The sequence below is a fragment of the Nipponia nippon genome, unplaced genomic scaffold (assembly GCF_047370975.1).
Source record: "Nipponia nippon isolate SJK-2023a ecotype South Korea unplaced genomic scaffold, ASM4737097v1 scaffold_8, whole genome shotgun sequence".
Lineage (NCBI taxonomy): Eukaryota > Metazoa > Chordata > Aves > Pelecaniformes > Threskiornithidae > Nipponia > Nipponia nippon.
Genome location: NW_028262402.1, coordinates 27074302 through 27101456, shown reverse-complemented (window position 1 = coordinate 27101456; position 27155 = coordinate 27074302). Strand labels below are relative to the sequence as shown.

Below are 27155 nucleotides of genomic sequence, written 5' to 3'. Positions count from 1 at the left end.
TGTAATTTACTTAAATTCTTGCTTCAAAATCTACTATGAATAATCCCTTAGCTGTCTGCTTTAAATCACACAGGTGACAGTCAACCTGTGTGCTACTACGCATCCTGTAGTAACAGAAGCAGACAGGTGGAGGTAATCAACAGAACAAAAACCCACCCAAAACTACAATAGATCATTGTTTGAAGTCCTATGGACCTTAAAGTTTTGTCTTTGAAAGAACTAGAGAGAGAGATACCCTGTCAGTGGACATTAAACATCTCCTTCTTCAACAAGCAAAGAAAGGACCTAGCAAGTCACCAGCTATACAAAGAGCTCTGCCTACAGAGTGGAGTTCAGCCTTCACAAAAACAGCCTTTAAAAACTGCAACTTGTTTTCCTAAGGCAAAGACTTTCAAAGTCATCACTTCCCACACTTACTCTCTCAAAATACCATAGTAATAAGCATGATTACTAGGACAGACTGCATATAACAAGTGAATAGCATTGTAAAAACAAAATACACCAAGCGATGTGAATGCACACATGGATGGCTCAGACCTACAGCTGACTGTGTAAGTTCAGGACAGTCTGACTGAGTGTTCGTGTCACGCCAGGCTAATTACTCCGCTCTTCAGGTGGGACAGTCAGCTCTTGTGAGCCTCCCCTGAACTCTGATGCAGAGAGAACATTTCAACTCCGCATCCCTCTTGGCATATAAACCCTTGCTATAGGGTTTATCTATGCAATGAAACAGTGAAGCAGCCCATTCTCTCAGGCCATCTAACACAAAAGCCATTATAACTTGGCCTGCATTTTGAACCAGTACCAATGCCTCTGTAATTCTCAATAGCATTGGGCCAGTATTTTTAAATGAGTAAGTTACTGCAACTCATTAAAATTTGAGACAATCAATATAGTAACGTGGAAAATAAATCACCCTTCCTCCAAGTCTCCCATTTTTTTTTTCAGTTTATTTAGACTATAGCAGTAAAGAGCCAAGAAATGTCCTGTCCCCTACATAAACCAATAGACAGTCTTCCTATAAACTTACAAATTCCTATGAATTTATCTGTCATCAGCACTGATTGAATAAGGGTAATTATTAAGCACCAGCTTCAGCACTCTAAAACTCTTTTTTTTTTTTTTTTTACTTTAAACCCGCATTGACTACACTTTAGAACTAATTCCGTGTCTAAGGCAACAACTGCATGTACAGAAGCATCCAGACAGGCTTACCCAAAAACAAGAATCTTAAACATTCACAATGACTTGGCAGAAATCACCAGGACATGAGCTATTATCAGTAGTAACTGTCCTTGGTATGTAGCTCCTGTTGTAAACCACTGACTTTTAAGTCTATCCATAAGTTCTTAGAGAGGCAACAAAAAAGTTCTGAAGTTTCTTCACTAGATTACAAGATTCTTATATGCCATTTCCTGAACAGAAAGAAGACTCAGCGGTTACCCACATATATGATTATTTCAATGGATTAGTTTCAGAATCACAAAAAAAAAACTGATTAAAAATCAGACTATATGCAGTACTAGCTGCATCATATTACTTTGTTTTTAATTAAGCAAAGAACATATCTACATCAAAGAACAAGCAGTGCTAGTGGCACTGAGCACATGCAATATTAACAGATTCTGTTAATGCAGATTCTGACTTCAGCCTTCCTCCCACACACACACACACATTACCATGGTGATTTGCAAAATTTGCTGCCTGGGATTTTGGAACAGTACAGTATTTGAAATGCCCTCAGCATCTTTGAATAGATGCAAACACAAATTAAGTTACATTTAAAGAGACAATAAGCCACAAATAGTTTGATAAAACTGTCTTTACAGAAGAACACTGACAAAAATATCTTAATATGACCTCAACCAATAGAAACAAAGCAACAAAGCTTTCACATTATGCTTTCTGTCCCTGAAAGAAAGGGAACTAAGTTTAAGGATTCGAGAAAAGAAATAGCATACATTCAGCATAAAAAGCATTATCTAGAATCACCCATTATTTCTGTCAACATTTGAGTAGCTATCTGCGGAAGTATCACTTTCAGAGCAACATATTTTCTTTAAAGGAATTCTTAATTTATATACCATTCCACTAAACTCCACACTTGTTTGGACTGTAACAGGTCTATGCCTGTTGTGAGTTTCCCACAAGTGGGATCACTCTTGACACAGTTTCCTTTTGTTTATTATAATTTTCAACAGAAATAAAAAAATCATCTTAACAAATGAGGATTATCTTACTGTGAATACATACATATCCTGACAACACAGAGGGCACAGGACTGGAAGCAAAGGCGACTATTCTTGGTTCTTTGTGCCCCAAAACAAACAAGAGGTTAAACAAATAAATCCACGACAACCTCGGTATCTCTATTATCCTGCATATACAGTGATAACGTCTCATACTTTAGTTTGTAAGTACCTTGGGATACAACTAACACAATTATGATTCTAATGAAGAAATAGAAGGGACGAGACTTCACCATAACTGCTACCTGCAGGTGATGATGAATATTACCCTTGCAAATGCATTCTTGCAGAGATCCAGTTGACTTTCTTCAGAGTCAGAATTGTAATGGATTTAGGATCTCAATGAAACGTTCACCACTAACTTTATCATAGCCAGGGTTTAACTTGAAACACTTTAAAAGTGAAAGGTGTCCCTCACCACTCCTACTGCCTTCCCAGGAAAGGCCTGCACTAAGTGGAAGCACCACTTAACAACCATGCATGGGTGAAGAAGAGGCACCAGTGCAGGGATTTACAGGCTCTTCTTTAGAGCCCTCTCAGGAAGCCTGGCAACAGTGGACCGTGGGGGATGGTCCATGTGGAAAAACTGCATTAGAGTCAATCGTATGTTTCACAATAGAGTGGCTGTATTGACATACTGCCCCTTCAAACTCACCTATATACACAGTCTTAAATCCAGCTAACGTTTTTCAAGAGCATCACAAGGCTTTACCCGTTACAGGACAGCTTTGCAGAAAACAAGTTACAATTATGTCAAACAACAGAGCTGGACACACCTAGATTTATCTTTCAGAATAAGTCACTATTTCAACATTGAAATAAAAAGACTTGATTAAGCAGCAAACCCTGACTGTACCAGTGACATGATCAGTAACATACTCCCACTGTGAGCAGATCACCTAAACATTTGTGCAAGATGAATTTTTGATAGGACCAAAAAAAAGGAAAAGAAAGGAATACACCAGAGCTACTGACTTAGCCTTCCGTTAGCTCCACAAATTATTCCCCCCATATGCTTGATGACAATAAAAAAAAAAAAAATCTGATGAGCAAGGAGTGCATGAAATACCAAAACTAAAGCAATTATTTGAAGACCACTCCCTGCTCCCCCCTCCCTTCCCTTAAAAATTAGAGGTTATTTAAAACAGGTATTTCTAAACTTTTCTTTCAGTCCACTGTAGGTTGACTTCTTGGATACATCACCACCAACCAAAAACCTAGTAAACTCCTACCTCTAAAATACTTACATATACTTTTGGCTGGAGAAAACAGTTTCTATCTTATCTCGATATCTGTTTATACAGTTCAGGTGAACAGGACTACTCTTAACTTCAAACTACTTTCTTACGTCAATTTTAATTTCTTTTGTATTACCTCAAGGCAGAACAAACCTTATAAAACTCAGCTTATTAGAAAAGGACTTCAGTATGGAAAATCGGGGCAAGATACCATTCACTTGAAGGCTTAAGAGGGGAAATAGGTAGTTGAGCTCAAATGAAAAATTGTTCTCAGGGAGCTTTAAAGGAGTAGGTGGAATTCCTTTAGCAACTGGTGTTTGATGAGAATAGCTGCATCACGCGGAGCCAATTAAAAGAGATGTTATCGGTCAGCACAAGAGTCACTGAACATGAGCCATAAGATAAAAGCAACCACTAAATGTAACAAAGCTTTCTGCATGTAATATTTCAATAGTTACTAGTATGACTGTTTGATGAGGAAGCCAGCTGCAATTTAGGAAAGTTCTGGTTTCGCAGAAGATTTAAACAGTCGGTCTCCAAATTCAGTGGGGGAGTCCAAGAAAGATTACAAAAGATCCCCTTCCAAAAAGGAAGTGGGGGAAAAGTATATCAAGCCCATACAAAGATAAGCCTGTACTTTAGGACAGGAAAGGCACTAAATTTAAGACAGAAATCACCAACTTCATTCAAAAGACAGACACACTTTTTTTTTTTTTTTTCAATGAGGACAATTGGCATTTTGACCGAGTGACAACACACTTTCTATTCTGTGGAAAGAAAGTTTTCCTAAGAAAACATTTCTGAACTCTGTGTAATAACTGATAAAGTTCAAGGCATGTACAGTCAGAAAAAAAATGTTGAGTTGTACAGTAATTTGTAAAAAAGCACAAGACACCAAAATACCCAGCAAACAATGATGCAGTCTGTAATCAGTTATTTGGTTCATGCATTGTTTTGCCCTTGTACTGTGATTTATATACTGATAAAACACATAGCTCTCTGCTTTAGCCTAAATGGTTAGATACCTACAATATTTTATCCCTGCTTGTCTAAAGTGCAACTGTAAGTACTGTAACTGTTTTGCTGTGAAAAATTATTGAATCGGAGTGGTCATCACCATGTGTAATCTTCTCCCAGCATTTGGAGACCCTTGTTTAGATGAAAGTTTCTCCTTTACTCTGCTAAAGATTAATTGCAGTTTCTGCTCCAGCACCTTTCCTCCAATGCAGGAGCAATGGAGGCAATGGCTGATACAATGCAAACAAACCTCATCAAAGGCCATAACACTTCTGCTACAATTTACGTACGGTGGGGAGAGGATTCAAACTCTGCCTGGTGAAGGACTGAGCTGACAGTTTTCTAATAACCACAGTATCAGATCAAGTGCTCAGGTAACTGCAGCCCAATGGACCTTTGACATTACTAGATGTTGGCCTATACCGTGATCCATACTTTCAACACCATCCAAATAAGCAAGCCATCCACTGAACACAACCCACAAAGATCAATTTCAGTTGTTTGTTAAATATACCTCAACCATAACTTGGAAGCAAGCTGAACAGCAGTTCCTAGCTCTTTGGGCAGCGCAACTGTCAGCAGCTTGCTTTCTCCCAGGTGCCGCTCCGATGCACTACTGCGCATGCAGAGAGAAGATATCAGTTCTCCCTCTGACATCTCATGACAAATAGTACCAACCTGATTGGACAGAGAGCTAGCTAAATCAGAGGAGGAAGTTAATATAGTATAGTCATGTTTCCAGGAAGCATGCAAAACCTGCTGATGATGGCACTGACACCTTATGTCTTCCTCCTTGCACCTCCCTCCTAAGCCCTTCTGTTAATGTGACACTGACAAAGAAGGTGGAAGAGTGCTCTGAAGTAGGTCTGCGCTCCCTTAACTGTGCCTTCGTGACGGGCAAGAGAGCTCCTCTTCCTCTTGGAGTCGAGGAGAAGTGATCAAGAGACACTCCTGTTCCTCTTGGGACAATAATTACCCTCGGACCAGTAGCTTCATCTCACACATCCACTTCTAACCACACACAAAACACTGAACCAGAAAGAGACCAAAGGGGTCCTTAGGCAGAGTTGCCCAGCTATGTAACAGGCGCCGAGAACAGACTCTCTGGTGGGACAGTCACCAGCCTGACTTTCCTACATTCTCTTTGTTAATAGCAGCCAGCTTTCTCACTGCTAAAATTTCTTCTTCAATCTGCTCTTTACGTGAAGCCCACGCTTCAACATCTTCAGTGCAGCTGTTTACTTTCATTTCAGGTTGCTTGTTCCTTGAGCTTGTCATTATTTCTTGACATCACCAGTAGTCATGCCATAAACAAGAGACACTAATCATGCAAGACAGACACGCTTCATCAAAATATCCCGAAACCTTTAAGTGACTGTGTCTACTCAAAAGTCTCTCTTCAGATTTACTGACGTTTTTTAAACAAAAACGAATCCAACTCACCCATCTCAGGATCAGCACTCTTCAGAGAAGAATTCCTCCTTTCCCTCCCCCCTTTATTTTCCTCCCAGGTTGGCTACAGGAAGGAACATCATGTCCCTGCTTTTCTAATGCATCTCTATCTAGCCTATTCAAAAAATTTGTTCTTGAGAAAAAAAAAAAAAAATCATATAGTTGTGCAGTCATCATCATGTACACTTAGCTTCAGTACTTTTAATGCAACAGTAATACAGCAGCTATAATATTAAAATAACTCCTTCGTGTTAACCCTGCTGAGTATACTTTAAGAGCTGATAAAATTGCATTACAAGACAGGCATACATGTACCAGCTACATCTGTGGAGTAAACAGCAGCCAATTCCTTTCAATCCTTCAGCAAATATAAGAAAGCATTTCTCTGACTTTTAAGGTATCAAAACAGTGACCAACACCTTCACAACACCCTCAGTTCTTTTAAAATTCAGTTATTTACTTTACAGGCCAATATTAAGATTAGGAGACACAAGAAGAGTAATATTAAACAGGCAGGGTACTTACTAGCAAACACGTTTTAATGAACACGATACATCAAGGTACAACAAGGGCCTACGAAGGGCCACACTAGTCTTCACTCATTTTCTCTATCTGAGCACACAGAGAGGCGTACAGCGAGAAAGAGATACCCATTGGTAAGGCGGTGACCAAAGATAACTGGGTCATTCAGACACATGTTTATGTAAGGCGTCAGTCTTTAATATTAGCTAGAGCCCTATCTAGTAAAAACATGTGTTGCAGTAATGAATTTGATGATAAATTGCTATGCAGTTCCTGGACTCATGTTGTCAAGTGTAATCAAGAGTTGCAACCAAGTTACTCAAAGCTAATTTGAATAGTCAAAGTATCACTCAAAAGTAAGTGAAAGTTAGTCACATTTTAATTCTATACAAGTACTCAGCGACACTGACCAGAACGCAGTGGGTTTCTGCACATCGAGCTAACATGAATCACGACAGAGTCTCCACAACAGACAGGCAAGAGATTTTATTTAGCAATATGGTATGCTAGGCTTACATATAATTTGCCACTCCACAACAAGCTAAGTTCACCAAAAATGAAACAAACAAAAAACAGACCTGCAAGAGAGGTACTTCCAGGAAGTACTTTAACTTTTTTTTTTGTTTTACGTTATTGAGTGATTTAATTCCACATTATGCTTCATGCCGAAAGGCTGGTCTATAAATCACATTAAACAAAGCAGATGTCTCAACACTATTCTTAATAGTTTGAAAAAAATGCTTGAACTCCAAGAAACTGCCACCTCAGTCACACACCACAGAATGAAATGTTTTCCTTGTAACTCATATGTCAATACTTTAAAGAAAAAGTATTTTTCTAATAGCATATTGTAATGCTAGCAAGAAATCCTAACTGAAGAGACAAAAAAAGAAACCCCTTCACACCCCACCTTTGAGGGTCAAAAGGTCTGGCACAAGTATCTCAAGGATTTGTGCAAGTTTGCTCTAAAAGGCTTGCTCAAGTTACCAGGTGTCACACGGACTCCTCCCCAGTGGACAATGAATTATAGCAGCAACTGCTGCTGAACATTAATTTTACCACCAACAACCATTGCTCCTTCTAGGAATGTAAGAGAGTGTCTGTTACACTTCTTGTTGGGGAAAAAACATGAAATGAGACATTTAACACTTCTTGTTTACTGTAATGCCTCCATAGGACATGATCATATTTCTTGACGTTACTTTAGGGTTAATGTTTTATCACTGCAATGAAAGCTCTGGTACCTAAGTAAAAAAAAAGTCACAGTGAAATATTTAGAAAGCCACTTGGAACACATACTTGATTTCTCTTCTCCCCTTCCTGCTTCTAAATCAACTCAACTTATTTTTTGGACAGCAGAAACTATTATGAGATGTTCAAAACATTTCTAACTGTCTTTTCCCTATCGTGACAAGCCACCATGTCCACAAGGCTTCCCACAGACCACCACACAGCAAGCCACCACAGAACTTCTGACACCCTTGTAAGGTTAGAATTACTAGCAAGCTTCAAAACAATATATTTTGTCTGGTTACATGACAGCATAAGTAAACGGTCAATTATTTTTCATTGAAACAGCCTTAAAATCAAAGATAATGTATGACACAGCTGTAACATTTCTGGACAAGCTAAACCTAACAACAGTTTCAGAGTTCTTCATTCCTCCGGTGTACAAATACATTATAATGTTTTATAGACTGTACACGGTAATTTCTGATCTATACAACTTTGGTCTAATTATACAGAAACTTCACGAGGAAGTTTCTTGAACACAGAATAACTCTCTGCTGTGGAAAGGATACCAGCCTTTCCTCAAAGCAGAAAGCATATAGAGAGTATTACCCATAAAATAATTTCAGATATCTGGACAGCTACATACAGATTCTAGTTTCTCACCCAAGCTAATGGGAGAAATTAAAGAAAGCAGTGATGCAACTATTGACACACAATTAAATTTATGTACATACTAAAATTCATACATTGAATTCTCTCATTGCTTATTTGAGCTGCTACTTAGTTCATTAGTGGTTGCAATCATTTGCTTGACCACTTTCTAAAATTTCATCTACAATAATCCCTTTCACCTTCAAAAAAATTATTACAATAGAAATTTAGTATTTTATTACATGTTTCAAAACTCCATCTATATTTCAACAATGTAAAAAACAATTTGCAAAAACATCTCTGTACCTTCACTGAGCTATTATTATTCAGATCACCTAAGCAAATTAATTGACTAAACATTTCTTGTAAGTGAAGAAGCACCACCATCTAATCTCAATTACTTCAGTTAAACATAAGGAAACATACTAGTATTCCACTTATAGGTGTTTCCTATACATTGATTTAAGCTTAAAATGTGACTGTCAGCCCTTCAGGATTAGGTAAGACCCATCACCAAAAAAATACCTATAAAAAGAGCTTAAGGCAACCCCTCCCCCCAGGCTTTACAGATTTTCTCTACTTTTCTATTTTTTAACCTGTTACCACAGTCCAGGAGGGATCTATTTGCAATGGGCGTGGGAAAAGTCTGCTTAAGGTTTCATTTAAATTACTTCTGAAGTTTTTGTCTCACAAATGTGAAATAACTACTCCATCCATCCACCCAAGTTCAAAAACAAAATCAGAAGACTTACAGTTTAATGCATATCCAACTTCAGAGTTAAAAGTTGCAGGACCTTACGTTCTCCTGGCCTATGAAAGCAAAATTTATAATTTTGTTAAGAGCACAAGGCTACACACACTGAATAACTGCCTGAAAACCAAGGGCTTAACCCAGAAGAGAGGCGCCACATTTCAGACCGCCGCGTTAAATACGGCTTCACCTCTTGGGATGCAGAACAAAGTCGCAGCGGTTACCCCCCCCCCCCCCGGCCGCTGTGCGGGGCTCCCCACGCCGGCCAGGGACACGGGTGGCCGCGGCCCGGGGGGAGGGAGGCACCGGCATCCCCGGCACGCCACCACGCCCGGTGCCCGCCACAGGCCGGGCCCAGGCCCGCTGCTCCCGCCGCCCGCCCACCTGCTGGCAGCAGCACCTGCCCTCCGCCGCACGCTGCCCCAAGGAGGGGGGGACGGACAAAAAAACCCCGAAAACCAAAAAAACCCCTATTCATCTTTTTTTTATCGCCCACCAGAAAAATCTGTTGCCTGCTCCTTTTTGTCCCAGTGTCAGGCGGGATCACCGCTCAGCATCACTGGCCGCGACGGCGGCACTGCCCAGCCCTGCTGCCCGCTCCCGCGGCGGCGGGGCCGGAGGCTCCCCCCACAACACCCCGCCCGGCCCGGCCCGGCCCAGCCCCGGTCCCCGCCGCCCCCGGCACCTCGCTCGCCACTGCCCGGCCGCGGGGCTGGCGCTGCGGGAAACACCGCCGGTCTCGGGCGGCGGCGGCGGCGGAGCGGCAGCCCCCGACTCCCCCCGCCCCCGCCGGCAGCAGCCCGAGCCTCTGCGCCCCCGCGGGGAAGGGAGCGGCCGCGGCGCAGCCCGGCCCGCCGGCAGGTACCTGCCCCGCGGGCGTGCCGGGGCAGAGGGGCGGCGAGAGCGGGGATCCCCGCACCCTGCCCCCGCCACTCACCGCTGCCCACGGCGGCGCCCGCTCCTTTGTCTGCCCGCCGCGCCCCGGCACCTCCGTCCCCCGCTGCCGGGCGCTCCGCGCCCCCTCCCCGCCGCACTGGGGGCGGAGGAGGACGCAGACGAGATCGGCGGAGGAGGCCGCTACCGCCCGGCGGTCACATGCAGCGGGCGGGCGCGGCCCGGCGCAGGCCCCCTCCCGCGCTCCCGGCCGGCGGGGTGCGAGGCGAGGTAGGGGGGTGAAGATGGCGACCTCGGCGGCGCGGGGAGGGGGATCCCCAGGCCGGCCCGCTCCTCTCCGCGCTGCCGGCTGGGCTGGGCGCGCCGGGGAGGGGAGGGGACAAAGGAGGCCGGGCGGCGGAGAGGCCGGCTGCCGCTGCCCGTCAGCCCCGCCGCTCTACCGACCGCTCCTCCTCCGCCGCCGCGCTTTCAAACCGCCGCCAGCGGCCGGCGCCGCAGCGCCCTCTGTCCGCTGCCGCCGCGCCCGTGAGGGAGCCGCCGCGCCCGGGCGGGCGGAGCGGAGCGGAGCGGGGCAGGCCGCGGAGCCGCCGCGGGCCTCGCTGCGCACCCCAGTGGGACATCGGGCCCCGGCTCTCCCTGGCCGGAGCGAAACCTGTCCGGGGTCATCGCACCTCCGCGGGTGGCTGTTCCTGCCGTGGCTGCAGGAGGGGATAGCGCGCCCCGGGGCAGTCAGCGTAAATGGCTGACTGCTGGTTAGCCGGCTGTCTTAAATTTTGTGGTGGCATCTCCCCCCGGTGACGCCTTGGTGCTCTCCTGCTGCCGTCCTCCCCCACCTCACCTGTGCGCCGCTTGTCCTGGCTTTGCACATCATCCGTGGCTCCGCCGCGTGGGTTAAAATGGAAAATGTGGCAGTGCCAGCGAGTTGCCCGTGAGCTGAATTTGGACGGTATCACAGGGGAAGAGAGCAGAGAGACCAGTTGTAGAGCGGAAAATTTCCTGGTCTGTACCTGAATCTGCAAACTCTTATAAAACAGTCTGAAAAGGATATCAAGCATATAAAAAAATCGTTCAAAAACTTTCGATCTCTGTTTTTCGTCTGTATGAATCCCTGACATTTACACTTACTAACAATATAGTATACTTCTTGTCGTTAATAAGACCTGCATCAACTGACAACGTCATTGGTTTTTATTATTTTTCCAGACTTTTTTTTTTTTTTTTTTTAATGATTTTGGACACTTTTGTGCCCACTGAGGTACCAGATGTGGCTATGTCTAACTTGCCTTCAGAAAGACACCGCATGAGGGGTGTCTGCGTCAGGCATGCCCAGCCACTGCCCTCCCCTGGCACGGACAGGGGCACGGAAAACCAGCCCCAGCCCAGCGCCCTGCCGATGGTGTTTCAGCTGCGTGTGTTTAGATGATGAACGCCCTTATCTGATGCCTGCAAAGAACAGCTGCGATGGTTGCTTCCATTCTGCTTAGGCTTCTCATTACTACTGTTAATGGACTTCACAAGAATCCTGTGATGTAGAGAAAGTAGTGTTATCCCCACTTTCAAGATGAGAAATTGCAGCATACAGAGGCAGTATAGCTTGCCTCAGGTCATGCATATACTATGTGGTAAAACCAGGAACTTAATCCCGAGTTTGGGTGCAGATCCAGTCAGTCTCACCACAAGTTCATTTTCTTTCTCAAGCTCTGCGTCTCAGGACTCGGCTCCTGAAAAATTTTTGGGAGAAGGAGCAAAGCAATATTGAAGAGAACACACTAACAGAAATTCTGTTGAGCTTATGCAAAAAAAAAGTGTAGTTAAATGGAGGTGTTGCAAGGAGGCCTATTTACACAGAAAACTTGTGCAGAAACATTATCCTGGTTTGGTAAGTGTACAAACCAAGAAGGGGAACACCATGCAACATGTCGCTTCAATATTGTGCATTTAAGACAGGTGATGTGAGTAAGATCTCCCGGCTTTTATTGGCCAAATTTCATGCAGGAGCAGGTGAATCACAGGAACATCACAGGAATCTTGGGCCAAAGCTGCTAACACATTAACGATTCCCATGAAAGGCTGTCCACATTAGGAGTACCACTGTATTCTCAAGAGTTGTGGCATTTTCATCAGACCCTGTGGTAACACACAGTTTGAACTGTTCCCCACAGCAATTCCTCTCCAGGAACAAAGGTGTGTGAAGTGCATGCATCCACAGTCCTCTGTGTTAGGTCGTTCTGGTACATCCTTGGAGTTTCAGGCATCTCCCCTACCACGGGTCTCAACAGATACTAGAGTGCCCAAAGGCACGTTGTGTAGCCCAGAAGCATAAACCTGTAGGAAGCCAACCTCTCCAAGCCAGGTCCAGCGGGAGAGTCAGGAGATGTGTCGATGTTGTGAAAGCACGTGCCAAATACTTGTCAGAAGACAGTCATGTGCCAGGCTGCTTCTGGCAGCAATGGTACGTATTCAGCTGCCACAGTTACTAACAAAGTACCAGTCGTGTTGTGTGTGAGAACAAACTCTGTATAGAGACAGCCATGCTTGCAAATAAACTCAATTCAGCCTTCAATAGATTGAACTGAGTTGGACAAATGTGCTCTGACCAACAGTTTGTACTCTGCTTTATTGCAGTTAGTTCCTCGAAAGCACAGTCACGCTGTCTTTACCACTTTCCAAGTATCTCTCTTGTGTCCCTCTGACTAAATACTGACCATTCTCCTGATTTCTTTCCCCAGTCCAGTCTTGTCCATATTACTGACTACTTTTACTAATTACTTCTTCCATATCCAAAGTTAGGCAAGAACTTTATCTTTCAAAAACCTTTTCCTCTCTTGCTGTCCTCAGGGCCTTATGCCGAAGCATGAAAAAATGGTCAGGCAGAAAAAACTCAATATTTATACAGACCTTTGATGATAAATGACATTCTTCTCACTCTCTGGGCCAGAGTGCTTGCCAGTTAGCATACCAAACACAACAAATAGAAATCTATCATTGCTGCCTTTGATGACGTCTGTGAAAAAAAGATTGCTTTTTAAAAGGGAAAAATTACTTCATAATTCCAAATTTAACAATGCGTTGTTCCCTTTTTTAAATGAACAATAAAATGAACATGTTAGCTGTGACTAAATAGTAGCATGTGGGTATAACACTCATAAACACCATGGGATTCCTCTGTTTCTAGTGTAGCCATGTGCACGTCAGTGAAGGCGTGGACCAGCAATTACAAGTGGTTAAGGTAGCTGTTCACTGAGCTGCAGTTAGCTGACCATACCTGCATTCCTTACCTGTGGCAACTGTGTACCTTCATGACGGCAGCTTAGGCAAATAGGTTTTGTTTTGCAGTTGCCACAGGCAAGGAGCCAGGAGTACGGTCCGTTAATGTGGCTCAGCTAACAAGAGGCGACGTGTTACGCTCTGCTCGTTCAGTTGGTTGCAAGGGTCTGTTCATGGCCAGTGCTGAAGGTGAGTCCAGTCATAACCACGAGCTTTAAGGGGAGCTCGGCCCAACGAGGAGGGGGGGAGGGGGGGAAGAAAGGCTAGCTTCTTACTTGTCGTCTTCTCTGCTAAAAGGGCAAGCTACTGGGGATATTCACCTTCCAGTGTTTTCTCTAAATGGTTCTTCCTTGTGAACGAGTCCGGGTAAGGGAAAAACTTGCTTTTTCCAGAAGAGGCAGAAGTTTCACCTGGAAGTCCCAGCGAACTCTCTGAATCTGCACGTGTTTGGATACAAGCCCATCTCCACGGCCTGATAACTGTCCATGTGGAACCCGATGCACCATGCCTGCTCCCTTATGGCTTTAGAGGTAGCATATGTCTTTTTCTGAATTAGATCCAGAGACGTGAAACACAAGCTGAGGTGCTCTTTCACCAAGTAGCGTGAGGCAGATTTACCACTCACCAAGAAAGTGCGGGGAGAATGGAAAAGAATGTGTGTCCTCTTGACTCAGTCACTTCTCACTCAACATGTAAAGACCTGAACTTGGCAAAGTAGCTCAGAGATTTCCTGCATAATGAAAAGAAGATCTTTGAACAAAAGAAGCTCACCAAGTGAAAATCCAGAGGGATTTTCTCAGATAATAGTACTGTTTCTATCAGAAAGGAACTTTACTAAATAGCTGCAGTGATATAGTTGCTGCAGTGATACAGTTTCTTCATCTTGAGCCTGCACTGAAATCTCTGTATGATACCTTCATTCGTTGTCCTTTTTTCTGACAGAAATACAACCCGAAAACAATAGTGCTTTTTACACTTGCAAGAACCAGGGCTCATCATTAGGTTTCTAACGTGTTTTCTGTAACTTGCCTTAGTTTTCATTCTGTGCATGTACATGGCTTTGGAAAGTCGTAATTATTTAACATGCATCTCTGTTTCCTCTCTCACCCTCTGGCTGTTTGGTCTGTTTAGGTTGCATATTTCTGTTATGTTTGTGCTATGTTTGCACATTGCCCGGTATTAAGCAACTCCCAATTTGTTTGGCTTCTCTACTTGCTATTGTGATACAAATAATAAATAATTCTACACTTTTAGAATTCATTATTATTTCAGAAGCTCTAGGGATTAACTTTGCTTTCCTGTTTATGAAAATATAGTTTTATTGGTTTTACAAGAGATCGCAGACATTCCATTACGCACTGTAAAAAGCAGGCTTTGCGTTTTACAGGTGTTGCAACGTGCTACTGTGAAACTGGGTAGAATGGTCCTGGAATGGGAGGAAACCCCCTGGAATCCTCTGTGATGTCTAGTTTTTCTCACCATTGCTGTTAGTATTCCTAGGTGCCTTGCTAATGGCACAGAGAGTTTTACAGACTTATCTCATTAGTGCTGCTGGCTAGGTTCAAGTATTTTCCTAGGAAGCTTTTACTCATCTGGGAAGAAGTCCTCTGTAGTCAACAGGAGCTGTGGGTAAGTGACTTATTAGGTCTCCGAAACATTTACGATCATCCTTCCTAGCATCCAGCCAGCACTTTGAAAGCTGACATTGCTCCCTTGTTTTTGTTAATTTTCTTCTTCTTTTTCTTTTTGATTTTTTAATTGCCACTTCCATTGAAGTTTTGTACTCACTGTTTTTTGAATGTGACAATACCAGCCCTGTTCTAAACTGCTAAACAAGGTGGACTCACATTCTCACTGCTATTAACCTGCCTGTCCCTGCAGCAGAACCAGCTCAATTTAACTGAGGAATGGTGACAAGATGGCAATTCTTCATCTGGTAACAATACAAATCCTCATTGCTTTTTCTTACTTTAAGCTGGTCAAACCAATTTCATGCCTCCCTCCCCCCCCCCCCCCCCAAGAGAAAAAAAAAAAGGAACATGAAAAGGAAACCAGCATTCCTAATACTTGCAGAATAATTCTATTTCTGACTTAAAAAAAAATACAATAGGATGCTGTATCCAGTATCAGGGGTATTTTGTGCTTCTAAGGAGAATTCTGTCCTCTCCGTGAAACATTCTCTTGGTTTCTAAACACAGAGAAGTACCCCAATCTGATGCTGACCTTAGAACTTGAATGACTTGGTGGAAGACATGCCACTGTCTTCAGTGAGACCAGTTTTTTACCTTGTATGCTCAGCTTCCTAACACAGTGGTTTGCTTTGTGTGTGTGGGTCTTTTTTCTTTATACCAGGAGCTCTCATATTCAGTTCCACCTTACAAATTTCAGTGTATCTTTTCCACTGCTCCCCGCCCCCCCCCCCCACCCCGCCCCGGCCACACTGTACAGTGTTTACTGTAGCTAGTTTAATATCATTATTTAATTTTAAGCAAGTGAACAGAATCTTACTCAGCTGATGGACAGGTAGTACTAAAAGCCCGTTTGCAGCAGTATTTGGCCATGCCATCAGCCACTCCATTACGATGCCTTCCTTGTTTATGTAACTTGGCAGTAAGTTGCATCCACTCATATATTGTTGGTATTTTTGATCTCTTGCCAACCTGCTAGATTAATTTGGAATTGCTTTCAGTCCTAGGCCACCAAAGAGACGCTTGTTTTGAACAGGACATTCATATTCATGAGAAAAAAACAACCGCCCTCAGCATCTGAACGGTGACTGTATGCCCTGAAGCATATGGTCTTTGAACTTGCAACTGGGATTTCAGACAGTATTATCATTAAGTACCGGTGTTTATTTTGTGTCCATAGTACCGGTCAAAAGAGGTGGGGCTCACAACAGAACTAGATGATGTGCTAGGAAAAACAAAACGTGCCGAGCTTTTCCTAGAACAGGAATCCCACTGACTGCTAGCAGAGTTGGGAGAATTTCAGAAAACTCTCAGGTCAAGGCAGAGGCAGGATATATATGAAGTTGCCTCAAAAATGAAACTCCAATGCTAGCCACACCACAGAAAACGTGTGTGTGAGGTTACACATTTTTTTTTATCACCACGCCGTCAGCCTCACTGATTCATTCTTGGGGAAGGTGCAGTTTTGCACGTCCAGCTGCAGCGCCAGACAGAAAGAGTTTGCCACAACAGGGCATGGGTGTCTGCACAGGGCTGGGCCCAAACACCTGCCTTTTGTTATCCCTGAATGGAACAAGCCCACTGATGTAGCAAATAATGTTGGCAGTGGGGTACAAGTTACGTGGATGTTACCCATAGTATTTGGTGTGAGAACGTTTTCCTGAATTGTATATGGATGCTAACATCCATTTTGAATGCTAGTCTCAGATTTGGAAAGGGAAGTGAAATCTCGATCTGTGCCAAAACTACAAAAGAAAAAGGACAAAAGTATGCATATAGGTTGAAATATGACTAAGATGCACTAACAGTAAGAGAATAGTATGAAGGTCCATGAATACTGGAACCCATAAATTCTAGTTTCTTAGGGTTTCTATCCTGTGACTGATTCCCTGGTGTCTCGTAAAAAGTCAAATGACCGAAGTTTTTCTTGCAGTGGAGACATTCTCAAGGTCTCTACTGTGTGATTTCTCCACAGTCTAATAAAGGGAAATTACATTCTGTAGTTTTCCATCTCCTGGGCAGGGTTTCTCTATCTCTTGGGCTACCTCTTTTAAACGAAACTTGTAGGGACTTACAAATCTGGGACTTTACCTTTTTATGAGAAACACACAGACATACACAGCGTGCAAAACTTGAACTAAGGTAAGAAAAATCTTATGCAGATACAAAAAAAGAGAAACTCTAGCACAAAACTGAAAAAGAGAGCGAAAAATAACAGGAAAATAGCTTTAGAGAAATCTCAGAATTTCACATTTATGTATTTGGGAGAACTGGCCTTGAAAATGGGACTATCCAATTACCCAATTGACATGATGAAAATCATAGCTGCCATAGGCAGCCAGAATACATTTTTTTCCAGCTTTATGCCTTTAGCAATATATGGTGGCAGTAAGTTCTGCCAGCTAATCACACTGTAAATCCAAATATTCTCTGAAACGCTATTTCCCCTCTGTCTTGAGTGACTGCCTTTTCTCCCCTATGCCACGAAATTGAGAAAGCAGCATTTAATCAACCATTTTCTTTCCCTTTACTAGTCTATATTTAATCTTAATTTATTTCAGTTTCTCATGAAACCATGTGAAACATGGGAAGCTTTCCTCAGATGTAACTATTGAGCTCTCTGTAGCAAGATTGCTGTCTAACATATCAGAGCTTTGGGATATCTAACCTGAATTAAATACAATCCTGCTATATCCAAAGACAAAAATAAATATACATATATTTCTACAATAAGGGGATTTAATGCCTTGGAAATCATGCTGAAAAAAAAAAAAATAGTTCACCTGTATGAATTAATTGGTAAGTTGCAAACCAAAAGATGATCAAGTATGGCTTTCTGAGAAGTATCAGAAGTGGGTTTCAGAGGTTTGAGCCCTCAGTCAAAGCAGCTTGCTGCTGTGCATTCAGGGTTTTACCTGGCAGCCAGCAGCAGGAGCAGTGCCGTAGGTTGGTACTGGTGTAATGAGGGTGAGATGGCCAAAGCTTCCTTCCCACTGCAGTGGCATTTGTATCAGGCCTCTGCCCAGCGAGGACCTTAGATGGTCTTTATTATGATAACCAACACTTTGAATGGCACTGAACGTAGTTTTAATTAAGGTTTATTGCTCTATGTTGTATTTCACGTATTCCTGGCACGTCCTTTTTCGTGGGACAGCCATGGTAGCACAGCAGGAGGCAATTGCAGTGCAGAGAAGCATCTTCCCTTGCCATCATTCAGAGAAACCTTGGGCCCTTCAGAATTCACCACTTTCACCCAAGTCTTACCTCCACATGTTATGGAACTGTTTAAAGGAAATATTTGAGGTGAAAGTAATAGAACAACCACACTAATTCATACAAGTAAGTTTCTGTGAAAAATTGCAGGAATGCACACCTGATTTTCCCCTGTAAATAGAAGCATTCAGCTGCTGCTAATTGGCATACTCATGTCCTGCAATTTTAGTAGAGTTTGGTGGATTCTGAGTAATTACAAAGAAAAAGCAGGCACTGCATGATAAAACTGGGTGGACAAACTTGAAAACAATCTAGGCTTTAAATGGATGCTAAATGTAATTCAGGTTCCAAATTAGGAGCCAGATCTTGGAGATGCTCCAGATATTGAACTCCCACTGAAATTTGCAGCAACTTCAGCAACATCTCTTATTAAAAAGCAATCGGATTTTTCTTGTACCTGAGCAGATGTCAGCTATTCATTCCAGAACAGTTCATTCTGTAAGTAAAGCACACTAGTGTAAGTACTATTCATAGCCAAAGCAAGTATGCTATGCGACCAGGTTCAGTAGTTTGACAGGCTACCCCTTGCTAAATAATATAACTGTTACTTTTCTAACATTCCAAAAATCGTCCAAGCAAAATGTTGATGAATTGTTTTCCACTTTGAAAATCCCTGAAAAAGAGACTGATTACAGCGTGCATAAATAAATAATAATAAAAAAAAGTTACAGTGAAAACGTGGAGGATAGCAGCAGGAAACAACTATATAAAATGTCGCACCCATTTATATATTTAGGGAAACATTCCAAGGATTTCTATGCTGAGTACCTCACTGAAACACTAAAGGGTCTTTTCCTCAAACAACCCACAGCTGAGCTGTACGTGGCAATGATACCTAAACAGGACTGTGCCCTGGAGGATATAAGGATGTATAATTTTGGAAAGTCAGTATGTACTTTGGTGCTTTGTGTCCACCACGTGATCGCTTCCCTTTTGGTGTCTGTATTTTTAGCCCTGTTGGCCCAAATACACATTTGGAAGCAGGTTAACCATCACTTGTTTCCCTAAGACCATACGCAGCCTACCTGTGTGGCAAAACCAGAACCAGCTGAGACATCCTGGTTGTTAACACACTGCACTGCCCTAGCCAGGGAGGAAGGAATTCAAAACAGGGAGTAACATCAGTGTGTCACACAGGCCATTGTTACGGGCTTTATTTCAGTAGCTTTATTGGGTAGAAGAGGGCCTGTAGGACACCAAAAGCAAGTGACTTGCTTTGGTGTGTGGAGGACTGGGAACGACATTTTGCTTCGTGACTCCCCCAAATGTTTACAGTTTTGTCACCATCGTGTTATACATAGTAGTTCTATTTTAAGGCCCTGTTGCTAAGGCACTTCAGGCACTGATAGCCAGATCTGGGCTTATACCAAAATCTTGCTGGAAAATAGCTAGCACAATTTACCCACGCAATGTGGGATCATGTTTAAAAAGCATTTAAATCCACGCAAGCACTAAGCTTTTGTTTAAAGGTATTTTTTAACCTACATGTTGCCAGTGCTAGGGCAACTTCAGTAATGTTGAGAACAAGTGGGAACAACAGCAAAGACGTGCAGCTGGCAACCAATGCTGTGCAAACCAGTTCCACACAGCCATCAGAGCTTTCCCTGTAATGTTGCACCAGCAGATTCCCACCACTCAGGAATGGCTGGAAATTTTTGATAAAAAACTTTTGGTAGCTTCTAGCAAAGTTTACAGACTGGTATTTTAAGACACTTTATCTATAAGATATTTGTAGCGGCAAACTGGGTTTAATATGTAGGCATATGTCAACAGGGGTTTAAACAAAACAATGTACTAACTCATTGGGTCATAGGGCAGATTTGGAGTGGCCTTCCAGGTTTTTTTCCCAACCCATTCTAGATTTGGGAAAAAATGAGATTTCCTGGAAAGTAAAACTCTTTACCTGTCTCCCATGCCACTTCCTCAAGAATGCAGAGGTACTTATGATGACATTATGTGACAAAAAAAAAATAAAAATACAAGGATGTATCCTAGAGGCCTATTTCTGTTCCCAGTGAAATCAGTTTAAAAATTCCCACTGACTTCAATGGAAGCTGGATTAAGCTTCGTTCATTTTAGAGGAACTTTAGTAGGAGAATAAATGTCTGCCTGGGGCAAAAGGAGAATGAGGGAGTTTCAAAGTATCAAATTAGAGACATGGGGCTCATGTTCCATTTATTATGCCCAGACAATCTAGTGTGGGAACGGAACAATTAAATATGCTCTGGTCTTCCTTTACAAATTTCCCACTACTACTTCTCTCAAATGAGACTTAAAAAGAACACACACATGCAAAAAAAACCCCAAACCCTCCTCCTGAAGCTATAAAATTCCTCCCTCCCTCCCCAAAACTCCCTCTGTATCAAACAGTTCTTCCACACACACAAATTTATAACCCAGGAACAGGCCAGATTCTGTTTCAGAAAGTGTCTCAGCTTTGCTGAGAATTTCATATTTACCTGCCACCATCAATTACATGCATTTCACCATATTATTAATTGGGTCATGATTCTCTTTCCGGTGTCTCAATCTAGGAGTACGCACTTATGCCAGGATAGAGTTGGGATACAGCCAGGGATATGGGAACACACCGTACCTGCCTCTTGTTCCTGGCTGTACCTTGCTTGTTATACAGAGCTAACCAGGATTAGCAGCCTGTTGGGGACTTGCAAAGTGCTCCAGCAGGTCCTATATTCAGCATCTTGGTGGACCAGAACAAGGGACGTGCCACGGAGCACACTTACCCCACAGTGAAGACACAGCCTATTTGTCCCACACGAATGTCAGAAAATCTCACAACTGTCAAATTTCAGTTCAAATTTTATAACTACTGATATGTATGTGCCTGAATAAGACATCAGTTTCTCTGGCTTTTCTGTCCACTTGGAGTTCACCCACATATATGACCGCTGCATATACAATTTTTACAAGCACAACAAACTGAATCTACAGAAACGGGAAATGGCTATGTATTCATTCATTTCCCAAGGTGGTCAACTGCTTTGAAAGCAGGGAGCAGGAGCAGGGTGAAAATGTAATGGAAGCTCAGGATATTAAATATGATTACTGTTAGTTTTGTTGTTTACAGTTTGCCTTGGGCCAGCATCCAAAAGCTCCACTATGTCATATTCAAAACCAAAACAAGAAATTTCTCACATATATAGAAATAGATTCTGCCTTGAGGGGCTCACAGTCAAGATGAAGAACAAGGTGGAGCAAGTAAAAGTAAGAAACGGTCATGAAGGAGGAGGTAAGGATGGTTAAATGACCAGTTGGGTGGCCTTGGTACCACTCTGACACTTCCAGGCTACCCACTGAAAGGCAAATCCTTCTCCCCAGGTTTTTATCAAAATGTTATATATGTTAATATCTGTTTCAACCCAATTTGACACTGAAAAAAATGCCTTTGCTGGTGCTTAGTTCATGCAGAACTATAATCCAAAGGAAAAAAAAAGAAATAAAATTTGGCCACAAGCATATTTTCCAGCAGGTTCTTCTTTCCAATTGTCTCTTTTGCTTATAATCATTTTCCTTTAAAGTACTGAGGGTTCAGGAATTTCCAATTAGTTCACACCTGCATTTGTCTTCTAAAACCTCCAAAATGTGTGTAGTGTAGACACTGGGTCCTCTGCACTGACTGCTTTGCTCTACTGCACTGCTGCCGCTGCACCATGCTACTTGCTCATGTAGAAACTGTCTTTCTGAACTATTTCAGGCTTAGAGTAAGCACATCATGCAGCAGACTGTAGCAATCCATGGACAAAACTTGGCCGGAGTGTGTTAGGCTTTCTGTCTCTTCTAAGCAGCCCTGACATACTGTGTACCCTATTATAATGCCCATGTATGGATTTACATATGTAACTTTCTCATCAAAGTTTGAAACTGACTTCTAATCTGGCTCAGAACTCAGGACCATTGGCTTCCCAACCTATACTCAGGACATCTTACAATCCCACCCTGCACATAGGGTATTTATTTATTTTCTATTTTACTCATTTGAAAAAGATAACTGCTGCATCCTCATTTGGCAATACAGAAAAGAAAACTGCATTCATATATACTTGTTTAAGTTTCAGATAAACCTGTTGTGACACAGAGACCTCAAAATGTAGAAGTGCCCTAGAAATTAACTTAGGCCATCTGTATTCACTGGTGTACAACAAAAATTGAACAGCTGGGCATAGAACATTTCACTTCCATATTGTTCAAAAATTAGACTGTTGGACCTTGGCCATTCGAGGACTGTTTGACTGTTGTATTCTCTCCAGAGAATTAATAAATATTTACATCAAATACACGTGCATGCATGCACGGTTGACACAGAGAGCGAACCAGTTCCATGAGGCTCCAACAACTGTAAACTCCTGTGAGGGCATAAAAAATGGACAAGTGCTTTACAAACAGAGTCACTGGTGCGTACTATCAAGAGCAGATGTGCAAATAACAGTGCATAAACTAATCATAAAAATAACTTTTGAAAACTGTCTATAACAGGGCAAGTGGTTCATTAAAAACATCCCCATTGTTTTTGCTTATTCCCTTTTCTATCAGTGGTTCTGCTGTAATTCATTTTGTATTCTTGAGTCATTGCCAGTGGTGCTATCTGGAGAGAAACAACTGAAGCAACTTTAGAGATTGCTGTCTTTATATGGCCACAAGATGCTAGTACTGCAAGGGTGCTAATTCTGCAAGCTGATTTTCTCTCATTTCATGCTTCTATTACCCCAGCTAACTATTGCAGAAAATGTTGTGCATAGCTCTAGAATTTCTCCTCAGGCTGGCAGCAAGGTGCTGCAGAAAGCTGTGTTCTTAGCTGCTGCTTCTCTTACATATCTTTCCTCATTTTCTCTTCACTCTGCTGTCAATGAAGTGGGTTTGAAATCACAAACAGTTATAGACCTCCTGCAGCAATGCAGAAGTGAAAGGAAGAGAGCTACTGACAGGGATAAGTGAAAGTACCTGTGGAAGAAGGGGACCCTTCTTCAGCATCCTCTTCCAGCAAGAAAATAATCTCCTTGGCTTGTGCTTTTGACTGGGCTAGACTGAATGAACGTCCGTTCTTTGACAATGCAAGGGTCCCTTTTTTGCCACAAAAGGAATAAGAAACACACTCCCTAACACGCTTGAAATACATGTTGTGGTGGACAGACAAAATGCACTCCAAGTGTTCCCCTGTGATTCAGGCCTGCAAATAAACTCAGGAAGACAGTATAGCAGGTTGCTTATGTTTGGATCTCAGGACGCTTCTGCAGGATTTAGCTTTCCTTTTTCATTTTTCCCTGAAAATATCATTGCAATGACTCTAATACATTATTGAGGCCTTAGCCCTTCACACACCCATGTGAAACTTCACACAGATAAGTTGCCTCATTCATTTAGCATGTTTGAAAATGCAAAGCTACTCTTATCTGACACTGCCTGTCACAGTGCTCTACCTTGTGCTGCTTGCCCTCACCAAGTGCCTGTTCTGCAGGGCGTGCAGGTAGCCCAGCAGTTAAACCCTGCCTACATGACTTGGCAGTCAGCCTCCAGAGCTGCAGTTTCATCAGACACGTGACCTGCGGATATCTCTAGAATGGCAATCTGCCTCACAATTAAAAAATACAGATTCTTCTTCTCTATCGCCTTGTATGGGAACAGTTCGATTGCCTTCAGTGAGACTGTTCACAAAGTTGCATGTAGATTGAAGTCCTGCTGTGCATGGAGAAGAAAATATGAAATGCTGATACTGCTCTACGTTGCTTCACTTCTCTGCCTGATAGAAGAATTCAGATGTAGAGTTTAGGTTTTTATTGTTAAAAGCTTCAGTGTGAGAAGAAAGTTAAGTGTGGAGAGAAGTAGCATTCATTCAATTCAGAGTTAAACTGGTGAACATGAGAGGAGGCTCAGCGCATTGCATGTGTTTTAGGTCTTAAAATGTCTTGTTACTAGCCAGAAACTTTTATTATGCAAAGAAATACTTTTCCTGCTTCATGTAATCTGACGTAGTTTATTAAAAGTCTAAGTTTAACAAAACTATTTTTATTTTCAGGAAGTCATAGTTTATATGGTTTAAAACATGAATGCATGGAAGACAGCCCCGGGGAAACTAAGCCCATATCTGGAAATGCAGCAGAGGATCCCTTGTGTCACTTTCCAGTTTAACAAAGTTTGTTTGCAGAAGTCAGAACTCCCAACAGTCATGCTCCCACGTTACTGAACATTGTACTCCTCTCAGCAGTAAATGTCTTCCTCTATTTTATTAGTGATTTTAGACTTATTCTCATAACTGACCATTTCTTATAGTTCTCCTTTCCTGTAACTGGAATTAAGTATCTTTATTATACAAAAAAGCAGATGTGAATAATGAGATGCCTTCCAAAGAAAGTGTCACTTAGATCAAGGTCATGAGACTCAGTCGTCTTGAACTACACTCTCAGCTCTGCCACCTCCTTCCTCTAAGACCTTTGATAAACCTCTCAACCTCTCTGCATCCCTTTCTACGCCTGTAACATGAGAATGGCAATACTTTCCAAGGTCAGTGATGAACATTTTACAAAGTACTTTTGCAACTCATGAGGACAGGATGTCTTGCAAGAGCCAGGTGTTACTGCCCAGGCCTCGATGAACTCCGCACAGTAGAATCACAGAATCATAGAATCATTAAGGTTGGAAAGGACCTCCGAGATCATTGAGTCCAACCATTAACCTAACTGCCTGGTCCATGTCTAAACCATGTCCCTGTTGTATGAAGGATGGACACAGCCCTGGTCTGACCTGAGGAATTATGCAGCTGGCTGGCCATGACTGCATTGCATGTTGTTTCTAGTGGAGGCCTACAGTCACTTTACTGCAGAACTTGCTTCGTAGGTTTGTAGATCTGAAAGTTATTTAAAAGATAATTTTGTTAGCAGATGTCATATACTAACCTGGCAGAGAATAGTTTAAAACCCCAAAGTAAAAATATAAGCAATTTTTTTTTTTCAGGGATTTCATCTATTAAAATTGTCCTAGGCTCATTTTTTGGTGCATCTTGAAAATGAACATCATTTTTAGGATATATGTATTTTGACTCTGGATTTGAAGATTTTCTGGACTTGAGAAACACATGGAGGGTTTGGGGAAAGTTTAGGATTAACAGTGGAAACTGATGCTGAGAAGAGGCACTTGTCACTCTGCCAATCTCCCCTGTCCCTCTGGCTTCCTTGACACATTCTTCTTTTCTTTCCCTTTCCCTCCCCAATCTCTTTCCCAAGAGCCATCCAACCGACGTTTCAGTTCCTGTGCTTCTGCTAAAGCACTGCCAGTCTTCCTGACACTAGCAGAGAATGGGTTTCAGTTGTTTATGTGTTGTATTATACCACTGTGCTGTAACACTAAGGGGGTAACAGCTGGTTGAATAAAGTATCCTTTATTTTAAATTTCACCAATTTTTTAAAATAAAAGATCAATGTTGATTTAGATCAGGGCTATTTTATGAGAAGGTGTCAGGAAAGGCAGATAGTTCCTTAGAGGTCCAGTGAAGGACAGAAAGCCACCTACCTGAAAAGAACAGACTAACCTTGGTACTTGTTTGTTCCCATTTCTCACTTATGTAGTCCCGTCCTGAGAGCTTACTAATGATGGCCTTTATGATCCCCACTCCGTAGCACAAAGCTCATCCCAAGTGCTGAAGAGAAAGCCGAGGGTACAAACACCATTCCACTACTAAGTTAGACATCAAAAATGCAGGGGATACAACATTCAGTAGTGCAATGGCTTTGTCCTTCTGTGGAGATGCCCCTAGCCTTTTCTCAAGTGACAACAGCTGGAACATTTCCATCATACAATATAGGTCTTATTTAGTTACCTTACAGTAGGGAAGGGAGGTAAGTAAGGAAAAGGAAAAGAAAAAAATCATATATCAGTCACCAGAATCATCTATTTCATTTTTATCATCTATTTAAATTTTGTCTTATTGGTATTTATTACCACCAAGTTCTATATATGGAGGCTGCTGTTAGTTCCTTTAATGGGCTTATTTCACTCCTCTGCCCACATACGTCCTTCACATCAAGCATGCCTTCCTGGCAATATTGATTATGAATCAGTTTACTTTTGACAACTATTCCGAGTACGGCTTTCAGAAGGCCATGAAATCCCTTCTTTCCCAAGGTATTTTAGGCACAAAGAAAAGCTAATAATATAAAACAATGTTTTCTACAAGCTCGGCTATAGTGAACAAAAAGAAACTGCTTCATACTATAACCAAAGCAGAAAGAGAGTTATTTTTGTCCGATGGTGTTCACTTCACCACAGGGGAAGCAAATAAATCTTTATGTGATAGATGTCCATAATAACTCTCTGGGACCAGGCAGGCAGAGGTCACAGGGCAAGACACCAGCCCCACAAAAATAGGTGCTAAGATAATTTTAAATGGAGGTGTAGGCTGTGAGGCTGCTGGGAGGGGGTAGATCTAATGTTTGTTTATTTTCCCTTATTTATTTTCCCTCAATAATGAAGATTTAACTCTGTCTGTAGCTGTACCAGTTTAGCTAAAATTTCCATAAAGACTACTAGTACCTTCAGAGGACTTGAAGCCAGCCTGCAAATGTCCCCAGCTGTAGCTGAAAGAAAAAAACAAGGATTCAATTAATAAGAGTCACATCCAATTCACTTAGGAAATGCAGAGGCATACATTGTACCTGTGGCTTCTTAAGACTTCTGCATCCCAAAAGAGAGATTCTTCTTGAGAAATGTCAGGAGCTGTTTTTGCCAGGAGCTCGGTTATCCCCCCACGAGACAGGAGCAGCACTGAGCTGAACCAAGAGGGGATCCTAAGCGAGGGTATGGTTTCAGTGTCACCCTGAGCGGATCTTAGGCCATGTTGCTGTTAACAGGGCCAGTCCTGCTCCTCCCGTGACATCCAGCTTCGCAAGCTTGCCATGCATTTGCACTGGCT

At 42.4% G+C, this 27155-nt stretch overlaps 2 protein-coding genes across 14 annotated transcripts in view; both read right to left on the bottom strand.

Moving 5' to 3' along the window:
* CDC42SE2 (CDC42 small effector 2) overlaps nt 1-10456 on the bottom strand; it is a 91685-nt gene extending 81229 nt beyond the window's left edge. For 5 of the 12 annotated variants that reach the window (XM_087741621.1, XM_087741619.1, XM_087741618.1 and 2 more), the window contains exons 1-2: nt 10051-10456; nt 9115-9172 (exon numbers count right to left, since the gene is read on the bottom strand). The gene's annotated coding sequence lies outside the window, so the exon portion shown is untranslated. Of the gene's footprint in view, nt 1-6481; nt 6617-9114; nt 9173-9609; nt 9725-9798; nt 9912-10050 lie in introns of those variants that run through there. The other 7 variants (XM_087741622.1, XM_087741629.1, XM_087741620.1 and 4 more) reach the window with 4 other exon arrangements.
* A 1176-nt stretch (nt 10457-11632) lies between these two features.
* Nucleotides 11633-27155, bottom strand: part of LYRM7 (LYR motif containing 7) — a 48820-nt gene continuing 33297 nt past the window's right edge. Inside the window, exons 6-8 of one of the 2 annotated variants that reach the window (XR_015701148.1) lie at nt 26777-26820; nt 25776-26063; nt 11633-14004 (exon numbers count right to left, since the gene is read on the bottom strand). The gene's annotated coding sequence lies outside the window, so the exon portion shown is untranslated. Of the gene's footprint in view, nt 14005-25775; nt 26064-26776; nt 26821-27155 lie in introns of those variants that run through there. The other variant, XR_015701144.1, reaches the window with a different exon arrangement.